At 43.5% G+C, this 20,265-nt stretch overlaps 1 protein-coding gene and 1 long non-coding RNA gene across 2 annotated transcripts in view; one reads left to right on the top strand and one right to left on the bottom strand.

The window, feature by feature from the left end:
- SLIT3 (slit guidance ligand 3) overlaps positions 1-20,265 on the bottom strand; it is a 591,462-nt gene that overhangs the window by 169,362 nt on the left and 401,835 nt on the right. The window lies entirely within an intron of this gene.
- LOC144312666 (uncharacterized) overlaps positions 20,054-20,265 on the top strand; it is a 38,124-nt gene continuing 37,912 nt past the window's right edge. The window contains exon 1 of the long non-coding RNA XR_013378200.1: positions 20,054-20,174. This is a non-coding gene — a long non-coding RNA (uncharacterized LOC144312666). The remainder of the gene's footprint in view (positions 20,175-20,265) is intronic.

Here is a 20,265-nt window from a genome sequence, read left to right as displayed (position 1 = left end):
TTGAGATAGACTGCACGCAGGGATAAGGGCAGAGGGTGAGAATCTTCCAGCGGTCTCCGGCTGAGCACAGAGCCTGACAGGCAGCTCAATCCCAGGACCCATGAGAACACAGCTGGAGCTGAAACCAAGAGTCACGGACTGAGCTGCCCAAGTGCTCCACATCAGCCTCAATTTAGATAAGACTTCGGACTTTAGATTTTTAGGTTGATTCTGGAATGAGTTTGAATCTATTGAGATGGAATGAAACAGATTTTGCACGTGACAAGCATATGAGTTTTGGGGGGCCAGGGGCAGAATGCTGAAGACTAAATGTGTCCCCGCCCCCAATTCATATGTTAAAACCTCTCTCTAAGGTGATTGTATTAGGAAGTGGGGCCTTTGGGAGGTGATTAGGTCAGGCAAGCTAAGCCATCGTGAATGAGACTAGTGTCCTTATAAAAAGGGAATCGAAAAGGGATTTCTTGCTCCCTCCACCGTGTGTTGTTACAGCAAAAAGACAGCTGGTCCTCTAGGAAGCAAGCCCTCAGCAGACATAGCATCTGCTAGCACCTGATCTTGGCCATCTCAGGCACCAGTAAGTACTATGAGAAACAACTTTCTGCTGTTTATAAACCATTCCGTTTATGGATAGCATCCATGCCCTCAAGTCTGTTTCTTCATTTGTAAAATGGAATAACATTTAGCCCAAAAGGAAGTTTTGAATATGAAAGTAATGAAATGTATGCACTCTGAAAATGTATTTGTGGCATTAATTTTCTTTCCTTTGAAATAAATAATAGTAAATACAGGGACTCATCTTATATAATCTCTAAAGTCTCCTTCAGATCTGAAGTTACGTGGCCTGAGGTCAATTTCTTATGAGATTCTTAAGAAAAAGTTCCTGTTCATCTTACTCAGATCCTTCTGTGCTTTGAGCCTATCCCTTTATCCCCTCTTCTTCCGTCCCAGACCAAAGAATCTATTATCTGAGATATTCAATATGTTTTTTTCTGGACTGAGGGCAGTAGTTCAGACTCACATGCTTTTTGTACTTCTCTAGCTGATAGGAGATTGAAATATGAGAAGCCATCAAAAACTTACATCAAGGAAAATACAAATTTTTCTCTTACTAGGAGAATGAAGGCAATATGGGCCCATATTTACAATTCCTGTAGGTGAGAACCTTTAGGGTGAGGGACTACAAAATTGAACCCCATTCCTCGGTGCTCGCTGACCTTTTTCAATTAATAACCAACCACATTGTGTGTTGAGCACCTAAAATAGTTAATTGCCACACTACTATCTATGGTGTGTGATTTCTTTCTCTCTCTCTCTCTCTTTTTTTTTTAAGATTTTATTTTTAAGCAACCTCTACACCTAGTGTGGACCTTGAACTCACAACCCCGAGATCAGGAGTCACACACTCCACTGACAGAGCCAGTCAGGTGCCCCAGTGGTGTAGGATTTTTTAATCTTAACATTTCTGAATCAGGACATGAGCCTTTAATGACTCCTTGGGGTGTAAGTTACAAATTATCACAACACAACCACAGTCATAACTGCACATAGAACCTAATCACCATTTATTAGGCATCAAGTATTAAGCTGGGCATCTTCAGTGTCTTATCTCAGTTGGGTCTCAAAACATCACGATCCCTGTTGTACAGAAAAAGCAAATGAGACGTTAAGAGTTCAGTCTCTAAGCTTGGACTTGAACTCAGGTCTTCTCTCTCTCTCTCTCTCTCTCTCTCTCTGTCTCTCATGAATAAATAAATAAAATCTAAAAAAACAAAATAAGGGGATCCGTGGGTGGCTCAGCGGTTTAGCACCTGCCTTTGGCCCAGGGCTAAATGGAGTCCCAGGATCAAGTCCCACATCAGGCTCCCTGCATGGAGCCTGCTTCTCCCTCTGCCTGTGTCTGCCCCTCTCTCTCTCTCTCTCTCTCTGTGTGTGTCTCTCATGAATAAATAAATAAAATCTTAAAAAAAAAAAAAAAAAGAACTCAGGTCTATTCATAATGACATCAGGTGGTGCAGCTTCTCTGTAGACAGCCCTGACTCCCCAGCATGGCATCACTTCACTTGCTCTGTAGTATGTGAGTATACCAAGTGCTTGCATGGTTCTGTGCCTCATTATGCTGGTCCTTTCCACCTCCTCTGTTTGGAGAATCCCTTTTCATCCATCAAGGTCCTTCTCAGAGCCCACATCTTCTAGTAAACCTTCTGGTGTAAACTCAGCAAAATGAACTGTTCTCTCTAAACCCTCCTGACCCTTTGGTCATCCTTACCTTAGATGACCTATTTCACAGCAGTGGGGCTAACTGTAAAAACGAGAGGAAACCAAGGTTCGGAGAGGCAACGTAATATCTTCAAGGGAACTCAGCTAATACTTCTGAGAGTCAGGGTCAAACTTGCCTTGCTGATCCTGGAGCTTCAGGGCTCACCCTCCATTGCATCTTCCCTCTCTCTGACTTCCAGAGTGCAGAGATAGGAAGCCTCTAAGACCATGTGGACTTAACGCAGTTATATTCAGTTGGGAAGAGGCTAGTGAGAAAAGTCAAGGTTTGGTCTTGGCAGTGGTCACTGGAACCTGGTTGCTTTCATTGGCCTGCAAGCATTCTGACTGAAGAGATGGTAGGTGAGGGCAGTACATCCAGTGGTGTCCCCTCACTGTCCTCTGTGTGTCTCTCATGAGATTCCCTGGAAATATCAGGCATTTAAACTTTTAGGATCTTGGGGCAAGCAAACTGATTTTTGCTCCAGTGGCTGGGGATAATGGGCAGGCACCTACTCCTTAAGGAGATGCTCAATTTCCAGCTGATCACTGGGACCTGGCGAGTGCCCTCTGACCAGCCTCAGACAGCTTAGTGTTTTCCTGAGCAAGGTTCAGGCGCATTCAAGGGAATGGCTCTCTGTGCTCTAGGCAACTGGCAAATTGCACAGATTTTAATCAATCTTTCCCAGGCATGGCCTTCACCAGTGGTGACACAGGCTTGTCTTCTAAAGTTGTACAACCTGAAACAACCGGGCAGTACTAACCAGGTCATGTACTGGGATGTGCAGGGTCAGTGGCCATTAGTGAGGTGTCACTCAAAGGTATCTTTGTGGCAGCAGAAGCCAATTAAAATAGGTCTTGTAAACTCACTATAAGAGGATATCAAGGTCCCTATAATTAACTGCTGAAAAAAGGGGCATCAAAACCCAGTAACATGGGCAATGCTGATAACTACATCATGCACAGACCTAAAATACTCTAGGAAAAGGCTGGCTTCTCTTTCATTACCATTATTTTTGGTGCACAACAAATGCCTGGACTCACGGGCAATTGAGACCATGGGCAGGATCTGTCTTGCTCACAATTGCACCTGCCCCATAGTGCCTAGCACACAGGAAGTGCTTGGTACACAACCCTAGGGGGTCATGATGAGCTACCCTTTTACATCCGCTGGGATGGCTAGAATCAAAAAGATGGAAAGTGATGTGGAGAAATAGGGACCCTCCCACAGTGCTGGTGGGTGTGTAAAATGGTGCAGCTGCTCTGGAAAAGAGTTTAGTGGTTCCTCAAAAGTTAATTGTAGAGTTATCTGATGGCCCACCAATACCACTCCTAGGGATACACCCCAAAGAATTGAAAACAGGTATTCAAACAGAAACTTGTACACAAATGTTCATAGCAGTATTATTCACGATAGCCAAAAGGCAGAGACAACCCAAATGTTCATCAGCAGATGAATGGGTAGACAAATTGTGATATAGTCACACAGTGGAATATTACACAGTCATAAAAATGAAATGAGATCCTGACACGTGCTACATAGATGAACCATGAAAACACTGTATTAAGTGAAAGGGCCAGACATAAATGGACACATACTGTATGATTCCATTTACATGAAATATTCAGAACAGGTAATCTACAGAAACAGAAAACAGATTAGCTTTTGCCAGGGACTGGTGAGAAGAGGGGAATGGGGAGTAATTGCTTAAGGGGTATGGGATTTCCTTTGGAGAGGACAAAAATGGTTTAGTTAAAACTGATGGTGGCACAACATCATGAATGCACGAAATGCCACTGAATTGTGTATACTTTAAAAAAGTGAATTCTGTTATGTGAATGCCTGTGCCCTGCACCCCCCACCCTAAGACAGAGAGAGGCTTGCTCTTTCAGTGGCAGGGAGGAGTTTTACAATAGCATCACGCTGTGGGTAATTTTCCTGTGACGTCATCACAAAGGTGGGGAAGCCCAGGGCCAGATCTTATACGATGAGGCCATCATTAGGCAGCAAAGTCAATTCCATCTGACGTGAAAAGAAATATCTTGGCATCTGAAGAACAAAGAGAATGAAGGAGAGAAACATGCGGGGGGGGGGGGTTATCTACCTACTTTTGGGGATTAGTTATAGCAAATTTAAAAACTCTCCTAGTTGGCTTTAGGGATACTACAGTCACTCTGCACTCAGCAAAAAATGAAACCAGTTTAAGCAAAGAGAATGAGGATGGTAAACCTGATGGAAGGTGCAGGGTGGGGCGGGGGGGGGGTGTTGTAAATCATCAGCTGGCTTCCAAGTCGAACATGAAATGTTGTGGGATTAGCCACTATTTTGTATTTTCCACACCACTGCTCTCCCTTCCCCATCGGTACCCAGCACAGATAATGCATAGATAGTGTACAAGTTTCCTTCTTGCCTTTCCTCAGATTGGTTCTGTGGTACCCTTTCTGAGAAGGCTAGCAAGGTGGCCAGGCTCTTTCCCTTGGCACAGACACAGAAGCATCTCTGACCAGAAATCCTGCCCTGCCCGGGCCTCCGGGAGCCTCCTGAGCAAGGCTCCTGGGGAAAGACATGATGGTGAAGGCTGGGTAGAAGTGCTGAGTCATTTTCCCTATTCTTCCCTCTCCAAATTCTCAGGACTCTGGGGCTGCCACATGGTCTCACTGAGCTGAATGAATCCAAGAGAGTGGGAATGGGAGGAAGAGGCCAGAAAAACAAAGGACAGAAAGTGCTGGAAGCCATAGGGACCCCATTAAGACCGTTTCTGCCTGGGTGCAAGGTGAGGACCAGTTCTACCGACATGTTTATGTCCTGAGTGAAGGTTTCTGGCTTTGCATTGTGGCTACTACTACTCAGCTGGTCATGTCAAGCCTGAAACCCAGCTTCTAATTCCTCCCCTGATTCCAGAAAAGGGAAATGAGAACATGGCTTACACCTCAGAACCGAAGATAAGCAGCATCATGCTGGGGTGGAAAGGAAAAAGAATGATTTTTTTTTTTCCTCATTTGCCAGCAGTAGAGTTTTATCTAAGATGATGTGGTTTAGTGGAAAAAATAAAGTTTGCTTGGGAATCAAATGACAAAGATCTTTGACCTTGCTGGGTCACGGCCTAACTTCTCTGGGTTAAAATGTCCCTATTGGTAAAACAAAGCCATGAGATAGAGGATTTCTGTGCACCCCTCCAGAGCTGATATTCAGGGCTGTGGAATTTTAATCCAGCCCCTGAAGTTCTCACATGAGGATTTTCTCATTTTGTTGTTACAGGTACTATTGAAGGAGTCAGATTTTATTTTTAATGCAGGATGTTGAGAATGCAAATATGAGTTTCCTCCTGCCTGGAACAGTTAGGACGGGGACCCTGGAGGTCTGAATAGGTTAGAAAAAAAATACAAGAACGAATGAGATGTGGTATTAACTTCTGCCAACATGCTGCACGGAAACCCACTGAGCTCAGCAGCCTGCAACAGTGCCTAACAGGTAGAGGTTTACATAGTGTTTCTTAGGTAGGATAAGACCAGTTCTCTCAAGCTTTTGGATGTTTATGGGGTTAGAAATAAGGTGACAGGCTGCTGTGGCCCTTTCTACCTCATCTCTTTGAAATGTCTCCTCTTCCTGGTCAGAAATGGCATCTTTCTCCACCCCATTAGGCACAGAGACGACTTCTGAAAAGCATTCAATAATTTTTACAGTGACCCCAGAAAGCTAGGGCTAGAGTCTCCCATCAAACAGGGGATGGGCAAAATGAGAGTGTAGAAGTGGGAACACAGCCTCCGAAGGCAAAGAGGAGAAGGCCATCCCAGTGATACCCTCGCATTGAGTGGATTCACCAAGAAGTCTCTGGGAGGTGCGAAGGCAAAGAAAGTCTTTGAGGACTTTGCCAGATATGCCCTAGAGTACATTAGAAATGGGACCCCTCTCCCCTCCAGAAATGATCTCTGGACTCACACTGCCCTTCCTGGCAAGTTCACTCTATTTTTACATCCCAGCTAAAGGCTATTTGTCTCACAACCCTTGGTTTGGGAAAAGCAAGGCCCTCTGAAGCTGCATGTGAAAGGGAAAATGCTCATTTCCAGGTCAGAAGCGCTGTTTTCTCAACCATCCCAGCTCCACCTAGATAGGGTCCTAGCTTTTGTCCACAAAATGCCCTGAAGCAGCTTCCCTTACTTACGGGGCACCTAGCACCTTTTGTGTTTCCCTCGGCCATTGCTAGCCTTCTGCAGCTTGTGCCTGATGGATACAGATACATAAGTTTGTGTCTTCATATACTTCTCCACGCTAATTCTGTTTTTTTCTTTTAAAAAATTCCTTTTCAAATTCACCACCTAAGGTTGCAGTGGTCCATCCTAGGGTTCTCACTCCTTCCTTGGGCACACACACTCTGGAACTGACCTTTAGCAGAGGATACAACATATTTACATCCAACACACCTTGGACCCCATGCCCCGGCCAGACTGGGTGCAGGGGGTTCACATGTGAAATGTGGAAGGGGGTGTCTACTGCTGCAGGTCTTCTCTGAACAGAGGACACAAGAGGCTTAGGGTGGGCTGAACCCAACATCCTGCCAAGGCGAGTGCTGCCATCTCCTAGGACTTCAGAACAGAAAAGTCAGAGCCCATCCGATCAGAAGAAAGGGTTGGATAGTCAGAGCTAACATTTCCTTTGTCTGTGATGGATAGCCACTTTGGAACTATTTCCCGTCCTGATTTTTCCTTTGGTCAGCACTGTGGTGGAAGCAGGGGGTGGAGGGATGGGGTCTGTTTCGGTCACGATGTTCTATATGAACCCCTCCAAGAAGAGCGCAGTACCAGAATTGTGTCTGTACAAAAGGTTTGCATTAACTATAATGAAGCAAATGACAAAATCAATAAAGTGGGAATCGCACGGCTGTCATAAAGATGATGTAAATCCAGGGTTCACGATGGTTATGAAGCTATTTAGAATTGTAATTAAAACCAGCACCATTTTTTTCAAGATAAAAGCCCCTTTGACAACCATAAATGCAAGCTACAGGAAATTTTCAACAAATATATTCAAAATTAATGTATGGCACAAAGATGGCATAAATTAACTGAGGATAATCCATAAGCTCAGGCTTCAGAATCTAAGAGCACTGAGTAAAGAGATTTCGATTTTGCGTTTGGTTTTCAAGCAATGTGGTTTTCAATTTTAATCAAGTTAAAGCTTGACAGAGCACTTAGAGACTCTGAATGAATGGCATATTTCTGACAACTACTTTTCAATGAGACTGAAAATGCTGTCTCTGTATTTGCCCAACTTGAGATCTGACGGCATTTGCTATTTTATGCATTCCACATATTTCAGAAAAGAATCTGTGTGTGTGTGTGTGTGTGTAGGAGAAGATGACCTTTTTGTTTTATTCGGGGGTGGAAGCAGGAAGGAGGTGGGTGAAGAAGGGGGTGGGATAGCCAACTTTTCAGTCCTAATGAGCTCTCTGCCTTGGACTTATTTTCTGAGCCGTGATTGCAAACCCTAACACTGAGATTTCTGGGGATACATCCACCTGCTTACCGTCCCAACCACCTAACTTCAGAGCATGACTGTTTGTTTCTAGGTCATTAACAATATCACCTACTATGGGCTTCTGCCCTGCTGAAGGAGATTCCAGCCCTCTGGGTGATGGTAATTGTAGAGTTGTAGAATTTCGGTGTTGGAATCAATCTTTGAGACCATCCAGTCCAAGTCCATCATTTTTAACAGAAGAGGAAAGAGGACCAGAGAGGGGAATAATTACTTAGAATCCTAAGATAATGCTTGGCAGATTAGTCAGGGCTTGATCAGAAGCCCCTTAGGTCACACTACATGGGCAGGGAAGAGTGATGTACCATACATCAATGAAACAAATAAGACAGTGAATGATGATTAAATTGTATTGTCAAGTCTGAATGCCACCAGAATCCAGGGATGCTTGATCCTTTCAATCCAAGGCCTTTTCTTTTTCTTTTTTTTTTTTTTTAAAGATTTATTTATTTATGATAGACATAGAGAGAGAGGCAGTGACACACAGGCAGAGGAATAAACAGGCTCCATGCCGGGAGCCTGACGTGGGACTTGATCCCGGGACTCCAGGATTGCACCCTGGGCCAAAGGCAGGCGCTAAACCGCTGAGCCGCCCAGGGATCGCCTCCAAGGCCTTTTCAATCCAGGGCTTGGAATGTGGTGAGGAGGTGGGGGGCTAAAAAGGAATTGAGTCCCAGTGATATAGGGGTATAGCCATCGTATTTTTCATTTTCTGTATTTTATGATTACTTGACATCTTGCGAGGGGTGGGATGTGTGTGTGTTGGGGGGGGGTGGAGGGGTGTGGGAGGATGGCAGGGTCTTGCTGAGGAAAGACCACCTTTCCCAGAGTTAGTTTATTTCTGAAGATAGTAAACAACTTGTCAGGAAGCCTGTCTTTTCTAAGCAAACCACCCAATTTTGAGTCCACACCTGCAATGACACCTTTCTTTCTTTCTTACACACCAGGCCAAAATCTTCCTCTCTAAATCACACAGGGCCAGGTAGCAGAGGACTAGGGACAACCCCCATACACCAAGGCCCACTGGAATGATTCTAACTAGCCAATCCCAGGCTGTTTACCTTGCCCGCCTCACCTTTCCCAGGCACTTCAGTAAAGGCTGTGGTCTGTGCTTTCCCTTTGCTTCTGCTTTTGCCTTCTGATTATTATGCTTCCCTGTGTGGCCCTCCCTGCATGGCATGATGTGCCTCTCATTTCTAGGATTGCTCTGGGTAACTATTTTTCCTATGGCACTGACCTCCCTGTGTTATCTCTCAGTCACCTTCATAAACTAAGACCCACACACAGGTCAAAGGGACTCAGGTTTTGGTCACAGTTCCTGCTCACCATTGTCTGAATGATTCTGGAAAAGTTAAATTACCACCTTTAAAAAAAAGGAGAGATGTGGAGCAGCATCGGTGGCTCAGCGGATTAGCCCCACCTTCGGCCCAGGGTGTGGTCCTGGAGACCTGGGATAGGGTCCCGCGTCGGGCTCCCTTCATGGAGCCTGCTTATCCCTCTGCCTGTGTCTGTGCCTCTCTCTCTCTCTCTGTTTCTCTCATGGATAAATAAATAAAATCTTTAAAAAATAAGTAAGTAAGTAAGTAAGAGATGTGGACTGTAGTTTCAAGTTCTTTCTGGCTTGGTTAAGTCTAATACTCTAAGTAGAGCAACCTGAATTCCAGGTCCTCAAGTCAATAGGCAGAGGGTGGCTGCAATAGAGGAAATGCATGCTAGCCAAACCACTTATTATAAAAGCATGGCTCATACTTGTCTCAGTAGTAAAATGGGCAAAGAAAGGAATTCATTTTAGGAAATCTAATTGCATTAAGGAGCTGATTCCAGAAAAGGCATTTGGATTAATAGTCTACTGAGAAGGCTTGTCTTCTGTGATGAATAATCCAGCAGAGAAAATTTGCACATTCACAACTCAATTATACTGGTTGACAGTAGGTTCCCCAAACTGCACATGGGCCATCTTAATTGCTAGGAAGGGGCAAATGCTATGAAGCAATTTCACAAAGGACCCAAAAGGAAGTTTTGTGCCAGCCCTTGCTTTAAAATGGCCCGAGACACGTGAAGAGGACCTGGAAAGGCTTCCCTCAAACCATTCAACCTCTGAGACACACAATAAGAAAGCCCCTCAAAATTTAAAGCAGAAATCCTTAGCTTGGGATTTTTGTGCATAGGGCATAGATGAGCCCTTCTCAACATTAGCAGCTGGTTATGGGCAGTGAGAGCATCACTTAGAGGTCCATGTATACAAGATATAACTAGTAGAGACTGGCCTTCTCTTTGAGAACACAGTAGCACCCTTTCTAAAGTAGAGTTCAAGAATCTTGGCTTTTTCCCTGTAGCTGGAAAACATGCCTAAGGCTGACTCTGGACCAAAGAAATCTCTTGGGCTATTTAAAATAAGGTTTGGACAGTAAAAGGCAGATAAAAGGGAATGGGGGCAGGGATATTCTGCTTAAGGAAATTTTGGGAAAACCTCTTTTGTTTTGACCCCAGTGAAATGTTTTAAAGCCGGAGTGCAGATGACTCCAGAAACCAGTTAACAGTTAATTGAGGTTTTTACTGCCCGGAGGTCTCCTCTTACTCTATGGTTCTGGGTTGAATCTCCATCACTCAGCCATCTCCGCTTCCCATTCATTTCCCTCTTGTCTATAATTCCCGAGGATCACCTAAGTTGGGTTTTATCTTCTTCATCGTGTGGTTTCTCCTTCTTAAAGGAGAAAAATGCTGTGCATGAGACCCCCCCCCCATACCATGAGACCAGAAGGTTCAGTAACCCAGAATATATGCAGTCTGTTCACAACACCATATAGTTTGATTTGCCCGACAACTGAATAATGACTCAATATCTGTATCTTCCCAATGAATCGATGCACTGATTTCTTTCTGTGACCATATAGAGCCAGGAGCACACTTTGAACTTGCGTGTGGAGTCTTTTTTTAGAAAGAATCAAGCAAACATTTGCGGGTTTGTGAGCTGAATATGCTTAAGTAGACAAAAGCAATATTCAGCCAGTGATCTAATTGACATTTTACTTGGGCAAGAGAACTGGGGCCAGCCCAACGGCAGGCAAATTCATTTTCCAAAGGTCATGGGGTTGGCTGCTGGTGATTCGTTGTTGAAAGATATCTCAGGACTGGTCAAGGCCACAATCAGAGATGCCTACAGAATACAAATAATTCCCCTCACTCAAAACTAGCAGGCAGAACTGTGGGTCAATGTGGTTGCACTTATGCAAATGGTAATGATCATAGTTTCTAGTTACGGAGGGTCAACTGTGACAGAGACAGGTGGCATGGGGCATGGCTGGCTCAGAGTCTTGTGAGTTCTTGCTCAGAAAAGCACTCTCTGTTATCTATGTTATAGCAGGGAATCAAGTGAAACAGGAAAGCTCCCATTCATTGAGCTGAGATCAGATGGTTTTAACCCATAATTTTTTAAATATGTAAATATATGCACATTATGAAGAAAAGTTCAAGGAGCGTCAAAAAGTCTAGAGTGAAATGCAATGCAATACCCCTCCTGCTGTATCCCTCCTAGGGAACTTAGCTTCCCTAGTAGCAACCATTAGAGTTTCCCATAAATGTGCCCACAAGCATCTCACATATATAAAAGCATATGAGAACAAACACAAGCAGACTATTTTAAAAGCACAAATGGTTAAAAAAAAAAAAAAAAAGAAAAGAAAAGAAAAAAGAAAGAGAAAGAAAAGAAAAGAAAGAAAAGAAAAGAAAAGAAAAGAAAAGAAAAGAAAAGAAAAGAAAAGAAAAGAAAAGAGAAGAAAAAACTGTTCTGACCTTCCTGCCTCTTGTTTTCTCATTCATCAGCTTTGGATGCTGTTCTGTATCATAATATAAAAGATCAGTCGTATTGTTCATAACTACTCTAGAACAGTCCAGTGAATGACATACCATGATTCATGTCACTAGAGGCCTACTGATGCGATTTTAGGTGGCTCCCAAGCATCTTTGCCACAAATGACGCTTACGTATACATCTTTTGGGAACTTGTATAAATTATCTTTAAAACAGATTCATCAAAGTTAAATGGATGGATTGAGGAGTATGTGTTTGATAGCAGTTGCCAGATTGCTTGTTAAAGGGGTTATACTGGTGACACTCTCTCTGTCAGTATAACATACCGCTCCACATCCTCACCAGTTCAGTGCCCTATGAATTATTAGCAAGCACTCAAGAAAAAAATCTCTCTAATCACATCCAAATCTCATGGGGAACCGGCTGGATGCACTGCCCAGGAATTAAGACAGCCATGGCCAAAATATATCAAGGTCTTCTTTTCCAACTTATGTTAGCTTTCTAAAACAGTGGGATATGGGACATATCTTACTCTGGCATCTGTTCTGATTGCTGTTGAGTAATGTACGTTCACTGTAGAAATATTGGAAAATAGATAAAACAAAAAATAAAATAAACTCATCCTTAAATATTTACTCAAGAGAAATGAAAACATAAGTGAAAGTTCATAGCAGCTTTATTCATAATAACCCAAGCTTGGAAACAACCCAAATGCCCATCAATAGGAGAATGGATAAACATTATAGTCATTCCACACAGTGGAATACTATTTGGCAATCAAAAAGAACAGATCATGATAGACGATACGACATAAGATTAATTTCAAAAATTTATACTTAGTAAGAGAAGCTAGTTATACAAGACAACACAGTGTATAAGTCTGTTTATAAGAACTAGTTCCTCAGGCAAAACTGTAGGATTGGAAGCAGATTGGTGGCTACCAGCGTCAAGGCATGGGTAAAAGGGTATGGGGGCTGACTGTATACAGACACAAAGCACATTTTGGGTGGTGGTTACAACTATTTCCTTGTCAAAATGCATTGAACTGTATAGTTAAAATGGATGCATTTTATTGTATGTAAATTATACCTCACTAAAATTGATTAAAAAATTAAAATCACTTAAATTTCTACTATTTAGAGTTAACCACTGCTAGCACATTGGTTTATATCCTTCAGACTTTATTTCCCATGCAAATACACACAATCATATTAACCCTTTCAAATGTACCTTTCATTGTATTTTTAAAAATAAACAAGAACACATATGGTTTGGTAATCTCATTTTTAAAGATGTCTTAATGATATATTATTGGCTAGATTCTTTATTAGCTTAGTTCCTTATCTCAAACTGTTTCCTCTTTCCAAACTGAAACAGTAGTGGGCTTCACCTGACCACCCATCCCACCATAGGTAAAAATTCACCTTCGTTCAGTAATCGAGTTTGAAGAAACATGATGAGTTTTGTCATTTCTTTTTTTTAGCTGCCTTTTTCCTTCTCCCTATAAAATGTGTGGATTATGCTGGCCTCAGGCAAATGGCAACCCTCGCACTGCCTAGCTGGGGTCATGGTTCACCGATGCAGCGTAGTAAACTTAAAGCTGGATCAGACTCATTCCCTAGCTTGTAAGGCACTTACAGGGAGAAGCCCAGAAAGGCTCCAAAGAAAACCAGAGGTCTTCCACTCTACACTGTTTGGGGTAGACAAAAGCCTCAAAGTAACTGAAAGGGAGGCTTTGTTCTCTGGCTTTGCTCCAGAGGAGGCCCTCCCACGTTCTCTAATCCATTGTCAAGACATGGGACCTCCTCCTGACAACATTCCAAGGGGTTGACAAATTAAGAGCAACAAAGGCCAGAGCATTAGCCACAAAGGAGTCAATGGGAGCCACAACCACTGCTTCTCATCCCCAAAGGCACACAGGGAAAGCCCAGTGCAGACCACAGACCCTTTCTTGCCTCAGAGGCAAGGATGGGCCCCTCCTGCCCCTTTATCCTCTTGGCCCCTAGTCCTCATTTCAATTCTGGATTGATTTTCCAGCAGCTTTAAGAACAATTAACAGTTTGAGTCAGATCGATGCAGGTGCAAATTTTAACTCTGCGGTGTGATCTCTGCAAAGGACTGAACCTTGCTGAGTCTAAACACCTTGAAACGAGGAATAATCCCACCTACCTCACTGGGTTGTTATAACGATTAAATGAGATAATAACTCACATCTGAAGTGCTCACTACGTGTCAGTTCTAACTACTTTACAAATATTATCTGAATTAGGTACCACCTTTAGTCTCCATGGGGGAAAAAACCCCCAAGCTCAGAGAAGTTAACAACTTGCTCAAGATCAGTGGGGAGGGGGCAGCCCGGGTGGCTCAGCGGTTTAGTGCTGTCTTCAGCCCAGGGTGTGATCCTGGAGACCTGGGATCGAGTCCCACATCGGGCTCCCTGCATGGAGCCTGCTTCTCCCTCTGCCTGTGTCTCTGCCTCTCTCTCTCTGTTTGGGTCTCTCGTGGATAAATAAATAAAATCTTTAAAAAAAAAAAAATCAGTGGGGAGGGCTGGGACCCAGACCCAGATTTCTCTCACTTGAGTGTCATCCTTATCTAGCATGCTGGTTGTTTTCAAACCTTATAGAAATCAACCCTGAGTGGGCTAAATGCAGATTCCCAGGCCCCAACCAGAACTAAATAGTCATTAGTCATGAACAGGACTCAGGAATCTGTACTCTTAACAAGGTCCAGATCTAGAAGTAGGGAATCATCATGCCACATTTTGGAAACATCACACGTGGCTATAACAAAGATGCAGTTATTATTTCACAATTATTACTTTAAGAAACAAATGGAGAGAAATTATAGGGTGTGCCAGGGAGAGAGGATGGAAGGGGACTACAGGACTCTCCTCATGAGCTCTGAAAGGACAGGCAATCAATGACAGCATTGAGATGATACTGGTGCCAGTGAAGGGACACAGATGGATCTGCATGTCTTGAGTAAACAGTCTATCCAAATAAATAACCTGGAGTCAAACTGAAGAATGTGTCAGACTCTTGGGGTTTGGCGGCTTTGGGATGCTTCAGTGAAGATGACCACTGGGGTGTGACTTTGAAAAAAACATGGCAAAATCATAGGAGATGACTCACTTCAGGGATGGGCCAGGGTCATACTCTGAGGCAGCAAACCTGAATCCTGGCAGGGTATTTGGCTTCAAAACACTGTGGGATGTGGTCAGAAGGGAAGTTCAAGTCCGGGGACAGTGCTCTGCTTGGCACAATTAGCAGAGAGCTACATGATGTAGTTACAGGAGTATTATTCTCAAATTCATCCCTCTCTAGCCATCCTGACTGCCACCATTAGAGTCACTCTTTCAGGGCCTTTGGAAACTGGTGGATTTTAACTGGTTTAAGGAATTATGACACTAAGGGCCTGCCAACACATTAGCAAGGGTCAAATTATTGACACATGGGGCTCTGGGACAAACCACCAGAAACTTCCATTCACTGCCACTCCTGCTGCAGGCTCTCCACAGGGAGTGGAAGGCATCAGCTAAGTCAGACACCTGTGGCTGAATCTGACCCACAGATGGTGTTATTTAGCCTGCACAGGGAGGATACTCAGTGTTTAAAAAGATTTTGCATTTGATGCCAGCATCTCGAAATCAGACGATTTTACAGAGATAGCTCAATTTCTTGCTTCTTTCAGGAAAACGAAAAAACAGTTGTTAAAGGTGGGCCTCTGTACATCTGCTGGAGCTGACTCACAGGAATGTTTAGATGGAGCAATTGTTCTCCAGTTACCCACAGTGTCTATGACTTCCTGTTATTTCCTCAATAGCACCCAGGTCCTGTCCAACTGTCCTTTGGTAGGTGAGCTTACAACCCCCTACTGAAGTGCTTGTCGTCAAGATACTAGAACAGAGAGAATGCCCAAGACAACCAAACCAAGTCCCCAAACCGCCCTTTCCTCCAACCCTTCAGGCCAATAGGTAGACTGTGGGATCTTTCTTTCCTTGTAGTAGTGAAGGTGAAGGAGGAAGGGTATGCAGGGTAGGGAGGGACAGGGTGTAGAAAATTAATATTTATTGAGCATCCACTTTGTGCCAGTCTCTATCTTCAGACCTTGCCACTTGTCATCTCATTTAACTTTAACATGAAAATTCATGGCTTGGTTAAGGGTTCATAATCATCTTCATTTTATTGAAAGGAAAATGAAGATTCAGGGAAGAGAAGTGGTGTGCCTAAGTAGCAAAGCATGAAGAACTGCCAACTCTTGCAAACTGGGGATCCTTCTAGGGAATAGATGAGTTGGTAACTCTTTCTTTGAGACAGCTGTCCACAACAATGGGATTCTGGAGAAACTCGTGGGACCGAGGAGCAGGCCTGCTGGGGTCAGGAGAGCACACTGTTTCTAAGAGGGAACTTAGGAACTCAGTTTCAGGCTCCGATTTGCCACACTGGCTGGAGCGTCCGGTGTTAATGCATCTGATTTTTCTAGAGAAGCTAGAAGTCCAAATTTCTCAAGCAAATTTTACTGATCTTTGAACCCCCAGGAAGAAGAAGAAATCACACCTGTCTGGAGGTCGGATTTTGTCCACTGGTTTTGATTTTCATTAAATGTTTTTCCAAGTGTAGGCAGCGCTGCATTGTGGTTATAGGTGCTTGATTTAAACTCTCTGGGTTCAAGTCGCAGCTCTGCCACTTTTTGGCATATGACCCTGGGGTTGACCACTTCTCTGCTGCAGTTTTATTATCTCTAAACTGGCAATAATAATCACAAGGTTGTCATGGGGACTAAGATAAAAATTAGTAAGAGTAACTAACGGCTCTATAAGAACTTACTACTCCTTTCTTAAAGCAGCCTCTGTTTATGCTGTGTGTGGGTGGGGAGGAGATGGGAGCACTTCAGGTTACAATATGGGCTTTAGAGGGATCTTAGCACACATACCCCATCCCTGAGCCTGAGAAACTATTAGGAGAAATTGCTCCTAATAGGTTTTCAGAGCCTGAGAAATTATTAGGAGAAATTGGTCCTAAGAGAAGAAAAAGAAGTACAAACTTCCCAAAGAAAATGCTACTTAGCTATAAAATCTCAGAACTGCTGCTGGGCCATGTGCTATGTAAAACCAAATCTTATCTACAGGGTACTTATTTGTCTGGCTAGGTGGTTTCCCTGGCAGATACAGTACCCGAGAACTGATCATTGGCATTTAGAAGTAATTTAGCTTTGGGCATTTGTGCCTGGGGCCTGGTTATAGAGAGAGCTTTAAAGGAGAGTGTTAACAATGGCAAATTATGTCATTCTAAATGGACAAATTGTAACACACTGTCCATTTACAGAGCTGAGCACTTGTGGCAGACACAGAAGTGCTCCACTCTAGCATGGCCATGCATATGGATTTGTCAGTTCTAATACAAGGTGCTCTGAAACACCAGCTCTAATAACACACCTATGCCCATCATGATGAGCAATGTTGGGGCTGACATCTCAGGCTCTGAAAACCACCTTCTCACCTCCCCCCGCAAAAGACTTCTTTATTCATCCGGCAAATATTTCTTGAGTGCTGTGTCTGACCAAGTCTTCCCACCCCTAAGTCCTTAAAGAACCCTCTTTCCCAAAGCAGCCATTTCCCTGAGATGCAAACCAGTCTATCTGGCAAGGCCAGCAGGAAGGAAGACCGTGTAGGGAAGCTGGCTGAACTCAGACATGTTGCAGAAATCTGTAACCAGTCCCAAGGATGTCCCAAAGATTTCGGATGCCTTTGGCTCCATTCCAGAAAGTGTCTCCCAGTCAACTTCCAACTTTCCCTTTTCTTTTTCTCTGAAGAATATGCCCAGCCCAGACCCCCAACCTGGGTAACCAACTTCTAGGCACTGAGATAAGGTGTTATTCAGGTCTTCTTTTCTGCTGGTTCCCACCAGACCCTGGCTTCTTGATTCTGCTGCTGAGTTTTCTCTCAATGACACAACCTCGCTCCTCCTTGATGGATGATGGTCTCAAAGAATCATCACACTTTACAATCTGAACCTGCCTGAAAGATTGTCTGGCCCAGTGATTTTTCAAGTTTTTTTTTTTTTTTTTTTTTTTTTTAAATAGGACTCTGGGCTCTACAAAATCTCATGTTGAACATCTATGTCTAAAAGAGAGAATTGGGATCCCTGGGTGGCACAGCGGTTTGGCGCCTGCCTTTGGCCCAGGGCGCGATCCTGGAGACCCGGGATCGAATCCCACGTCGGGCTCCCGGTGCATGGAGCCTGCTTCTCCCTCTGCCTATGTCTCTGCCTCTCTCTCTATCTCTGTGTGACTATCATAAATAAATAAAAATTAAAAAAAAATAAAATAAAAGAGAGAATTTAGGGGAATCCCTGGGTGGCTCAGCGGTTAAGCATCTGCCTTCGGCCCAGGATGTGATCCTGGAGTCCCGGGATCGAGTCCCATATTGGGCTCCCTGTGTGAAGCCTGCTTCTCCCCCTGCCTGTGTCTCTGCCTCTCTCTCTCCCCGTGTCTCTCATGAATAAATAAATAAAATCTTTTATTTTTAAGATTTTATTTATTCATGATAGTCACAGAGAGAGAGAGAGAGAGAGTCAGAGACACAGGCAGAGGGAGAAGCAGGCTCCATGCACCGGGAGCCCGATGTGGGATTCGATCCCGGGTCTCCAGGATCGCGCCCTGGGCCAAAGGCAGGCGCCAAACCGCTGCGCCACCCAGGGATCCCCAAATAAAATCTTTTAAAAAAGAATTTAAAACTTTATCATTTAAAAAGTAACTTTTTAATTTGTAGGCTCTTAAAGCACTATAGCTTCTCAGAGTACATTGAAATCCACTGATCACAGCATGTCAATTCCTTATTTTAACAGATGAGGACGCCAACACCAAGAGGTTAAGTGGCAGCCCTAGGGCCAGTATTAGTATTGGTTTCCTATCGCTGCCATAATTAATGATCAGATTTAGAGGCTTAAAATATGAATACATTTTCTCAGCAGTTGGAGGTCAGAAGTTCTAGACCAGTTTCACGTGGGCTAATGTCAAAGTGTAAGCAGGGCTGTGTTCCTTCTGGAGGCTCTAGAGGAGAATGTTTCCTTGCCTTCTCCAGGTAAGTTCTGTCCTCATTTGCTGCACAACACATGGTCTTTCTCCCTCTGCTTCCAGCACTTGTCCTCTTTCTTATAAAGACCCTCTGATTACATTAGGTGCACTTAAATAATTCAGGATAGTCTATCCGTCTCAGGATCCTTCATTTAATCACATCTGCAAAGTCTCTTTTGCCATGTAATGTGAAATTTATTGGGAGAAACTATGTGTATGGGCAGGGAGTATATGGGACTACGTATTCTCTGCCTAATTCTTCTGTTAAGCCTAAAACTGCTCTTAAAAAAAAAAAAAAAAAAAAGAACTCACACTTTCAGACACTCTTGTTGGTCTCCTCAGAAATTCTTTCCCAAATGGTCACCATCACAGCCTATTTCTGCCCAGGGGCTTGGCTGGTGCTAGGAGCCAGAAATGCTTTCCTAACATTTCCCAGTGATCTGCACCTGCTGTTTCCTATAAGACATTACTCCATGCTCACCAAATCTCAGAGTTCTTCTTAGTTAGACACTCAGAAAAGCTTTCTGTGGATTTAATGCTCTCAGGGGTTAAATATCTGTGATGAGTTAAAAAAAAGAATTTTTTACACAAATAAAAATACCCCAGACAGTAAATTTTGGTGCTGGAGTCAGAATAGTGGTCTCCGTTAGCCTGAAAAAACACAACAGTTGGTTCTTGCTTCTTTAATTTTTCTTTTTTTCCCAGATGTAATCATGCTCTTTCATTCAGGGTTTTCGTGCCTCTCTAAGTGCTGGAGTCTTTTTGTTCTGAAAGTCATCCACTTATTTTCATTGTTTGAACACCTATCATTTGTGCCAGGCATAGATTGACTCTCGCAAACAAGCAGACAGTGAACAAGACAGACTCGACCTTTGTCTATATTGCTTCAGGCCATTGGAAGAGAGAGACAACTGAGCAGACAGTATAACTTAGAATGAGCAGAAGAAATATCCAAAGCCCAATAGAGGGCCCCTAACATAGACTACAAAACTATGTAATCTGGCTGGGAAGAAATTATCTTTGTTACTTATACAGCTAGCAATTCTAGGCACACTTTCTGGAATTGGTCACTGACCACCACCACCTCCTTGCTTTTTGATGGCACAGAAACACATCTTTTCCAGAATGATAGGATCCAACTCACCCATGTCTTCTACTCTTTTTCTCATTTTAGCGGATTTACTTTAATAAATCAACCACTGTTTATTGAGCACTTAACAATGTAAGTTGTTGGCCAACATTGTTGGCCATGGAACAGATAAAGAAGAATGCTCTAGGGATATATTTATCACATTATAAATGCTCTTCGTATATCTGTTTGTTTCCCTCTGCAGAGGGAAATTCTCAAGAACAGGGACTATGTCTTATTCATTTGTTTCCAGGACCAGCTTTGGGTTTGGAAAGGGGATGGACTCAATCACGCGATGTGTGGAAGGAAGAATGGAAAAACAGAAGAGCAGAAAAAAGGGAGGGAGGGAGGAAGGGAAAGGAAGAAAAGGAGGTGAGCTGACATGATCCCTTTTTAAAGACAGCTTATTTGGGTAACACTTAGCAGGTTGGGGTCCAGTCCAACTTCCTCCAGCAGCATTTCT

Source organism: Canis aureus, chromosome 4 (genome assembly GCF_053574225.1).
Source record: "Canis aureus isolate CA01 chromosome 4, VMU_Caureus_v.1.0, whole genome shotgun sequence".
Classification (NCBI taxonomy): Eukaryota; Metazoa; Chordata; class Mammalia; order Carnivora; family Canidae; genus Canis; species Canis aureus.
The sequence above is the reverse complement of the archived record's forward strand: the minus strand, read 5'-3'. Positions and strand labels throughout refer to the sequence as shown.